The 10459-nt window shown below is 47.9% G+C and overlaps 1 long non-coding RNA gene across 1 annotated transcript; it reads right to left on the minus strand.

The window, feature by feature from the left end:
- Positions 1 to 4647: 4647 nt before the first annotated feature.
- On the minus strand, positions 4648 to 8485 carry LOC123097763 (uncharacterized). Its single transcript, XR_006447436.1, has 5 exons — positions 8140 to 8485; positions 7050 to 7372; positions 6851 to 6943; positions 6653 to 6736; positions 4648 to 5804 (listed from the first exon to the last, which is right to left on the minus strand). It is a non-coding gene; the product is annotated as an uncharacterized lncRNA (long non-coding RNA).
- Positions 8486 to 10459: the final 1974 nt, after the last annotated feature.

Raw genomic sequence — 10459 nt, forward strand, 5'->3', positions numbered from 1 at the left:
TTTGGTCCAAAACTTGAAAACTGAACTCAGCCCTCCCACAACTTGCAACTCATATGATGTTTTGGTACAAAGCCAATCACAACGCGACAAGTGGCGCCACGCTGGCTGAGCCGGTCGTCGCTGCAGTTTTGCAAATACCCCCGACCATAGTTTATACAGAATTAAACTGCACTACACTGAAGAACAAAACTGCATAATAATTAAACAAAATAAATTGATTTCATTTATTTAGAGTTGAACTTAAGACCGCACGCTTACTAAACAGGTGCTCTAACCAAGCAAGCTACGAAAGCTTTCTGCTGAAATATACATCGTTCTATATAATTTATCATTTTCCTGTCATTCATGTCAAATGCCCAAAACACATATCAACACATGCAAATAATCTGTGAAAATGACGATCTTTTGAAGACAATTTTTTTTCTGCTGGTACATTAACTTTTGGGACACATGCCATGTTGCATAATGGGAAGCAAAGCATCAGAAACTCAAGAAAAGCACTGTAGTTCATATGGCTCAGTTAGAGACTTCCGGTAATCCAGAACCAAGAACTTGTCATCAGACCAACAGGCTATGCGTGAATAGAGGATACAAGTTTCTCCCAAATAATGATAGCACGGTCTACATTGATAACGTTAGGAAGACTACATCTGAACAATGCATCGCCAAACAACCCAACACAGAACAAACAAGATCTTCCTGTGAAAGCAGCAATCCGTCTTGCCACTAGCAACACTACCATGTCACTACGAGCTCACCGAGACGCCATGGACGCCCGATCGACCGCTTGCCACGCTGCCGCTACCGCGGTGAGTGCTGCGTCCACGGCGAGCATTAACGCCTGAGCTGCTGGCGCGCGACCAGCCTCTTGGCTCCAGCATTTTGGTGGTGCAGATCATCAATTTCAGTTTCAGTTACTGAAATTGAAACTGTCATCGGATCATCCAATTGGATGATACTCCTTGCTTGTTCTGTAATTTGAACATATGCAGTACATGACCTCCGATGTGTGCCAAACACAGTTTCTGCTAGCTGAACATGACCTTGGATGAAATTGAGCTTCATTTGTGTGTTGGTTAACTGCTAGCTGAAAAAAGCAGAGGCATGTGTATTATTGGTCAGTATACTACAGTTGATCATGTATAAGGGAAGGTTGCAATGTTGCATAGCAACACAACTCTGAAGTCATACTGTGATTTGGGATTGCTAATTTACATTTTAGTTACCATGCTTTCCAGGGGACATACAAAGAGTTATGTGGCTGTGAATTAACCTCCAGTATGAATGAACATATACATAGAGTTATGTGACTGTGAACAGTATGTGGCTGTGAACATATCCAGAGTTATGTGACGGATTCAACTCAAAACGCCTGTAAATCTTATACTCCGAGCAGCAAAAATTGCCCATTATAACGAATCGGACCTAGTTGTGTAGATTGACATCAGGTAAATGCCAAATAATTTGCACTCAGAAGTAGCTACAACTAGTACGAACCAGACCTAGTTGTATAGATGACATCAGGTAAAGGCCAAATAATGAACCTGACCTAGTTATCATTTGCACTCAGGTAAAGACCAATCAACTAGTACGAGTGCGAGTGTTCTTAGTCAGGCATTTTTACCCTTTCTGTTTGAGTGTGACTCTGCTTCTTTTATCACTTCAGAAAAGATAAATACCGTAACTAAAGTTGTGTACCTGAAAAGTGGAACTCCCATGAAAAATGGAGGACAAAAAGTAATTTTCTTTCCTAAAAGTTTAAGTTGGCGGCAACCCAATGAACACAACTTTCAAATATTAAGGGACTAACAAAGACAACCAGTCAAAGTTTCTTACATAAATTATTTACTAGTTGTGCAATATTAGCCAACTCTATGTCATAGTACTAGTTTGATTTGTTTATACAATATGATAGCAGCAGACTTGTATCAGGAATTTTTTTGCAATTGGACAATAATAATTTGCTATTCTTGTGCACACAACATATTATTAGATAATAATAACAACATGAACAAGCATGACAGAAGATCCATTTGTGCCCATCTAGTGGCCCTTTTAGAAAACTCGGTTGAACCTTGTCAACTCAAAGTGAATAGAAATAGATTAATGTAATATCTTGTACAAATAATAAATGTAACTCAGAGACAAACCTTTTCACTGGTTGTACTGGACTCGGAAGGCAACAAAAGAAAGTTTTGTCCTTGACCTCGCCCCCAAATTCAGACTCCTTTGCGATATATGTATCTGATTAATGAAGACTCCTTATCTTTTTCCGAAAGAAAAAAAAAGCAGCATAACACTAGAGATTGGTAACTTAACACATGTACACAGCAGATATAATGAATGACCACTTTGGAACTAAAATCAGAGAGATACTAATGCATTGCTTAAAAATGGAAAGTCCAGAGAGCTACAAATCAACATATAGTGCAGTCAGCAGACACCCAGAGAGATCAAGTGGTAATAACTAACTAGGGAAGAATTAGTACCAAAACTTAGGAATATACTTTACCTGCTTGAAGGTTCCAGGTTCAGTTTGAGTGCTGTCCAATAACTGCATCATTAACACAAGCCAACAATCGATGTGACAAAGTATTTCGATGACTAGAGGGAAAATGCGAGAGGGGGCGGGCGAGTGGGGAATCAGATCAAGTACTCCTTTGAGTAGAAACCGATGAGTAGCAATGGAGAAGTACATGTACCTTTCCATGTGGTTTCCTCGGTGAGTAGCAATGCTTCTAAATGCTGCTCGGTGCCGCTGGCTATCTCCCCGTGTGGCTCACCGTCTGTGCAGCTTTGAGCATGTTCGTGAAGACAGTGAGGAAGACTACAAAATTCAATACAAGACCGCCAAACAAAAATTGTGTTAATTCAGTAAGCTGGTTTCTAGTTAGAGATCATCTTTTTTGGAAGTTAGCTGGTGAGCTGCAAAGTTAATTGATCAAGGGGAAATCTAATTAGAAATCTTTGTTCTGATTTGAATATTGTGAAGCTTGCGCACAACAGGTGCCATGCAATTCATAAATAAAAACTCATTTGTTCCATCACCTCTACATCAAAATCAGTCCCAGGCTGGAGTATCTTCTCTCTGCATGGAGGAAGTTCACACCAACAAATCAGCATACTAACTGAAAATATTCAGGTTTGAAAACAGTCTTGGACTTGTAGCTGTACTTTTGAAATCAGCATACTAACTAACAAATCAGCATGGAGGAAGTTCACACCATGCAGTTCATAAATAGATTAATGTAAGTTGGTTTCTAGTTAAGCATAAAATGGCAATAAAGAATACAGGGTCTTGAAAACAGTTTTGAAAATGTCCAGGTTCTAAAATTGTTTAAAACAGTTTTGAGCTACTAACTGAAAAACTTCAGGTTCTGAAAATGTTCAGGTTTGGACTTGTAGCTGTACTTTTGCAATTTAGGACTCGAGCTCACGCGAGAGGAAGACGATGGAATTTTGTGCCGTGTTCAACTTCGCAGCTTTTCTGCTCTCTCTTTCTCTTCTTATTCAGCGATTACAACGCCTAACTGAAAACGAAAAACAAGGCCACGTCCGGGTCATGAGCGCTGCCATCCCAGCGCTCCCCGCGCGTCGCCCGCGATGCGGCCATGACCGTCTACTTCGTGCCATCCCACGATCGGGTCAGGGCCGCGGAATATCCTAACAAACTACGGCCGAGTCGCAGCTCAGCTTATTTGCTAACTGAAGAAGAAAACATTCTGTCGAAACTGACAGAGAACTACACCTACGACTGACGAAACTGAAAGTGTTCATCATCAGCTGTTAACTGACAATGGGATGCTACTTGCCGTCGGCTTCTTTCGGATTCTCCTTCACCTTCTTGTGCTCCAGCCTCACGTCCTTCAGCTCCATCTCCTCCTTCATCTTGAGCATCTCCTTCTTGAACTTGTGCCTCTCCATCTCCACGCGCTCGTGCACCTCCGCCAGCTTCCTCATCTCCGCCACGACTGGCTCACTGTGTGCAGAGCTGTAAATGCTCACCGCGGCAACCTCAACCGCACCTTTACTCAGTGCCGGGCGCGCCTCTGTACGCTCAAGAAGAAGTACAAGGAGGAGGTCGCCAAGGGGCGGCCGGCGTTGGGGTCTCCCCACTTCGCCCGACTCCAGGGCTTCCTGGCCGACTCCAAGTTCTCCAACGGCCCGCCTCCCGGCTTCGACGGTAAGACTCCGGCGGCTGCTGTCAAGATGAAGAAAGAGGAGGAGGAGGTGGAGAAGGAGGAGGCGAGCGGATGCGTGGGTGGATCGGCCGGCAGGATTGAGGTCCCGGTGAAGCGCCAGCGCCACTTTTCCAGCCTACGGGACATCCTGGAGCGATCAGGCGACCCGTCCCTGGCAAAGACGCCGAACCCCCAACCAACTCACAGCCGCAGCCGACGGTCGCCGGCGTCTTTGCCAGGGACGGGTCGCCTGATCGCTCCAGGATGTCCCGTAGGCTGGAAAAGTGGCGCTGGCGCTTCACCGGGACCTCAATCCTGCCGGCCGATCCACCCACGCATCCGCCCGCATCCTCCTCCTCCTCCACCTCCTCCTTCTCCTCTTTCTCCATCTTGACGGCAGCCGCCGGAGTCTTACCGTTGAAGCCGGGAGGCGGGCCGTTGGAGAACTTGGAGTCGGCCAGGAAGCCCTGGAGTCGGGCGAAGTGGGGAGACCCCAACGCCGGCCGCCCCTTGGCGACCTCCTCCTTGTACTTCTTCTTGAGCGTACAGAGGCGCACCCGGCACTAAGTAAAGGTGCGGTTGAGGTCGCCGCGGTGAACATTGACAGCTCTGCACACAGTGAGCCAGTCGTCCATGCGGAGGGAGCTGCGGTTGCGGCGGAGATAAATCTGCCCCCATGCCTCAACGAGGGCCGACATCTCGCCGTCGCTCCAGCGCCCGGGCCAGTTTTGCGGCTGGTCATGTCCGACGAACAGCCGATCGGCGGACTGGGCAGCTTGGTGTTTAGGGAGGGTGGTGGTTGCGCTTGACGACGGCTTGAGCAGGGAGATGCTTCGCCTTGTGGCAATGAAGTGCCTTATAAAGCATGCACTCAACAAACTGATGTACTTACATTTATGAGAAGATTCTATTACATAAAAAAGGCAGTTGGACATGCGAGTACTGCACTTGATTGTTTCTACTGAACGTGCAGCAGACAGTGCAACCTACAATGCATGGAGTACTGCATGGATATTGCGTTTGATTCAGGGCATCACTTGATTCAATGCATGGAGTACTGCATGGATATTGCGCTTGATTTAGGGCATCACTTGATTCAATGCATGGAGTACTAGAAGCAGATCAATGCATGGAGTACTGCATGGATGTTGCGCTTGATTCAGGGCATCACTACTCTAAACCGTATTGCAAAGAGTTGAGACAAAAGAGTTGTACTGACTATGAGAGTTATACTGATCATACCATCAGAAGAAACAGATCTGTAGCCTGACTTCAAAACAGATCCATCAGTTGTGAAACGAAGCCCTATCACACTAGTGCCGTCCATAGGAGGTGAAATGCCAACCAAGTTAGACACGACACTCTGTAGCCAATCGATCTTCTTTTGTTGAGCCAATTTGAGTTTGTTGCGTAGCAACAATCTCCTTTGTAGAGGCCAATTCTTCCACTACATGCTGAGTTGAGCTTGATGCGCTTGCTTGGCCCTTCTATTTGGTTTTGGTCCATGACCCAGACCTCTGATGTAACCATATGCCTTACTAAGCACCTGCTCGCCAATCTGTTGCTCTGTTAAAGGTGTTCGCCCTCCTCTATAGGTTCTTTTTGCTTCTGCAACATTTCTTCCTGCATTAATAATACAAGAAATGAAAGGAATTTACATTCTTAATTGCAGCAAGATAATAATGTATTTAAAAGCATCCAAATTCACTGTATCTAGCATTCATTTCTCCCATTTCAAAGAAAACCTGCAGTTCACTGTACCAGCACAGAAAAAAAATCAAGATCAATGTTTGGTTCCCTACAGGTCTACTCTGCAGCCTGCTAAGTGCTAACAATGTTCGTCTGCTGGTAAACCAGACGACCCCGCATTTGTCTGTTATGTGGATCAATTCAGTGCATGCAAATGTATTCTTTCGTTTCAAGTCTCAACACGTGATTTTCCAGTGAAGCACCCTCATCAGCATTCCCCTGAAGAAATGTGTTCTCGCCAACACAGTGCAGGCTTGTGATGTAAAGAAAATCATCCGGCACATGCGTTGGCCGAGCAAAATAATAAGTGTAACTGTGTAATTAAGGACACACTAATTAATCTAGGGCCATTAACTATAGCTAGGGCCATAGAGGTACGCATTTAATTTAATCTCTGTAAAGTATCTCACGACCAACTTGCTTAGTCATTCGGTCCATAAACGTTTCGTAATTCTGATGAAAAAACACTTCCACGTCCACCCCCAGTACAGTGAACTGCAGCAACATAATAATGTGGTCATTTCTCCCATTTCTTGCTATCTAGTTCTCATTTGTATCTAGTATTCTCACTGCTTAATATTTCTCAACAGAAATTAATTTGGTGAGCTAAATAAAGGAAATATAAGGCCCGTGATTTTTAACAAATGCAAACTGAAAGTAAACAGGGGGGGGCAGCGAAACACTTCCATAGCATAGATACTCCGTTGTTACATGGTACTTACATGTTTATTCCTGGCATCTTCTGATGCCCATCCCTTCTTATCCCTAGAGTAACACTCCTTGTATAGTCTGATATCGCCACAATTCTGATAATACAAGATTTAAAGTCAGAAGACATGAATATAAGAGAGCGACGAGTTTCGATATTCTGCTTTCACCACAATTATGACACAAGATAAAGATAAGTAATAGTGACTTACTAATTCATGTTGAACAGCTACAAATGACTTTGTTCCCTTCTTGTGAACATAAGGTTGGTTTGAGCGGTTAGCCTTCCCAATTGTGGACCATTTCTACATATGGTAGTTTTTTGTGAACAAATAAGGCAGTGTTGAGTGGTAAAGATAGATGCAGAACTGTAGAAAGGTGGAAGGACTGATGTGATGAAGAACAAGCTACCTTTCAATGAAGAACATCCATCTGTATTGTACAGGACCTCCAAGCCTTGCTTGTTGTGGTAGATGTACTGCTAAGTGCACACTGATATCAAAGAATGCAGTTGGGAGAATCATTTCTAGTTTGCACGACACAATTACTATTTGTTGTTCCAACTTATCCAAGATATCCAGCTTCAATGTCTTAGAGCATAATTGGCGAAAAAATCTACCCAGTTGCAGAAGTGCATCACCAGATATCTTTGTGCAGAAACCCTCGCATTCCAATCGGGAGTATTCTCTGAAGAAGAATATGGTAGTCGTGTATCTTCAGCCCAGTTATTTTCCCTACAAGTGAACCAAAATAGTACTAGAAATGTAAAATACAACAACATAACCACATTAGCTACAAATCATTATATCTGCCGGTAAACACCTCAATCACGAAAGGAATCAAGCTGGCTACATCAATCATTTTCAGCCAGTCCACCCGACATGATAAACTAATTGATCTACTCAATTTCGGTTAAATCAGAATAATAATCCTACAGTACCCCATATATATGTCACATTGCCACTGTATTTTCAAAAGAAAACTTGCACTTTATCAAACTAAACCCGCAGCTTGCATATGTAATTATTTTATTCGCAGTAACATTATACTAAAATATAATATCACAGCAGCAGCAGTCCAAAGGAACTGTATAATGTTGTACTAGAATTGTATACAAAGACGGTCTTCAAACATTATACTACAAATTATACAAAGACAGTCTTCATAGAACAGTATTTGAAGATAGTCATCACAGAACTGTATATTCTTGGAAAACATTGTACTACTAAAATATATTACAAGTCCTGATGCTGCAAGTATCAATATGCAGTAACATTATACTGTATATTTTACTACATGCATATTATATTCACATCACAAAACCGAACTCTAGATCGTAGGCCAAGCCAATTTTCAAATCACAAACCGAATGCTACATGTATATTTTACTTCCACATTTACACAAACACTTGAAGTACATCATCTAGCCATCAAGTACTCCAAGCAAATTAATGGAGAGACACAGGGAAGGATGCAAGGACAGAGGGGAGATCATTCTTACGGGTTGAAGCCTTTGCTGGTGTTGACAGTGAGAACGAGATCTCGTTGGCGAGCTGGGTTGCTGCAGAGCTGGTTGGGGTTGGGGAAGGAGGAACCCTAGGCGTCTGTTGCGGCAGCAGACCTTGCGACCCTCTGCTACCGCAGCTGCTTCCCTTCGACCACGCGGCCCCTGCTGCTTCCCCTCCCCCACGCAGCCGCGCTGCCACCACCGCCGCAAGGGACACGCCCGCCGCTGCCGCTGCCGCCGCGAGGAGCACGCCCGCCGCTGCCGCCGCAAGGAACCCCCCAGGCGCACCCGGCGATTGTGGTTTGGCGCTTCGGCCGGCGCATTTTCTTTTGGCCCTCGAGGCGATCTAGTTCCAGTCACCCCCCAGGTTCGCCCCAAAAGGCCTATAAATTCAAACGTGACATTTCCCGCTACCCAAAAAGACGCCACAAGTTCGGCGATCAATGCCACAAAGTTCGGATATCAATCATACTCGAAAGTTCGGCGTTCAAAAGGAAGGACGCGTAGGCAATGCATCAAACAGCGGCGTGCTCTTCCGGCGTCGGACTGGCGGGAGTCGGCGTGCTCGGGCTGGTCTTCGTTGGCGCGGCTTTCCGGGCGAGCGGCGATCTCCTTCGCCGTCTTGGCTCGTTTGTTGCCGTCAGGGCGCCCATCCGCCGCCCCCGGCGTCGGCGCGTCCGGCTTGTACGTTTCCTTGGCCTTGGGGAGGGTGCGCCAGAAATCCGCCCACTTGTCGCACTTCTCGATCCGGGAGAACACGTGGAGGTACTTGAACTCTTGGTCGGTGCTGCTGTCCTGGCGGTACATGACAAACATCCAAACCATCTGCGCCGAAGAATAAGTGTCGGTGACGCACACGGCGAAAAGAAGCGAGAGCAGGCGTCTACGCATACCTGGCCCTCGATGTTGGCACCGCTTTCCGGGCGAGCAGCGATCTCCTCGACGATCCCATGACATTTGTTGCAGGGCGTTTGGATGAGCGCCCAATGGTTCGCCATGGCCTTCGAGCCGCGCTTCATGTGGATGGTGGCGAAGTAGGGGTCGACCAACTTGTGCTCGTCGAACTCTGACTTGATGCGCTCCCACTACGTGTCGGCGCTCTGGTTCGTGCCGGTGATCGGGTCGAGGCAGACGGTCTTCCATGCTTCGGCGAGGCACTCGTGTTCTTTGGACGTCCACTTGACGCGCGGCTCGCCAGTCCTGGCCCCCCGCTTCTTCTTTTTCCCTTTCCTCCTCCTCCTCGCCGTAGTCGAGCTCGTCGTCCATGTCACCGGCGAGGTCCATTGTATCGTCTTGCGCCTGGAACCCGGGGGAGGCGGCGGCGGCCGAGCCGCTCGTGATGATCTCGTCCATGTCGGCTTCAGTCAGTCGGTGTTGCCGAAGTGCGACGATGAGGCTTGCGAGAAGTGCAGGGCGCCACGGCGCAGAGGCGGCGTCGGGAGGCGGCGTAAGCCGGTGGTGAGTAGGTGTACGGGGGTACTGGACGCGCGGCGAACGCGGGCAAGGGCGTGCGCTGGTCGGGGTTCAGACCAGAGGGTGAGGTGCACTGGCCATGTGGAAAGGTGATGTTGGGGTTGAATCCGCCGTGCGCGTCGCCGTCGGTGTAGCTAGGCGAGGGTGCGCACCCCCAGGGTTGCAGCGACGGCGAGAAGCTGGTCGGCGACCCGACGCTCTGTTGGCTCCAGGCAGCTTGCGGGCCGTGGCCGCAGGGTGGATTCATCATCCCCGCGCGAGACGCCGCCTCTGCCTGCTCCGCCGCCGCCGCCCTGTCCCGGGCCCTCTTGCGTTGAGCCTGTTCCGTGGGTCGGTGGTGACAGCATCCCGGCGCTGAACCTCCGCCTTCCAGTCGGCGTTCGACATGCCCGGTGGTTTTGCCGGTGACGCCCTCGGCTTCCTCTGCTCCGGCTGGGTGGCATCGGCAATGGCAGCAGCGCGAGGGGCCGTATACTTCTTCGGCGGCATGGCGGAATGGCAGCCGGATGGCGGGGAGAGGGAGGAGAATGGCGGGAGAAGAGAGCAGAAGGGGGGAAATGGAGGGAAAATGGAGGGGGAAAGCGGGGTATCGGCCGCAAAAAGTGCCATCTCTCGCCGACAGAGCGGACCCACGCGCCTTTTTGCTTCAGCCGGCGCCCCCAGGCGGCCCCTGGGGGCTTGGGTTCGGCTCGGATTCGCCGGTTGTTATTTCAGCTCAAACCGGCGATAAACAAAGTCCTGGGAGCGCGACTAGGCTGATTTTTCGACGCCGGCGCTAAGAAATGATCTGGGGGTCCTGTTGGGGGCGCGGCTGAAGATGCTCTCAGCCTGCTGGCGCCAC

This window comes from Triticum aestivum, chromosome 4D (assembly GCF_018294505.1).
Source record: "Triticum aestivum cultivar Chinese Spring chromosome 4D, IWGSC CS RefSeq v2.1, whole genome shotgun sequence".
Classification (NCBI taxonomy): Eukaryota; Viridiplantae; Streptophyta; class Magnoliopsida; order Poales; family Poaceae; genus Triticum; species Triticum aestivum.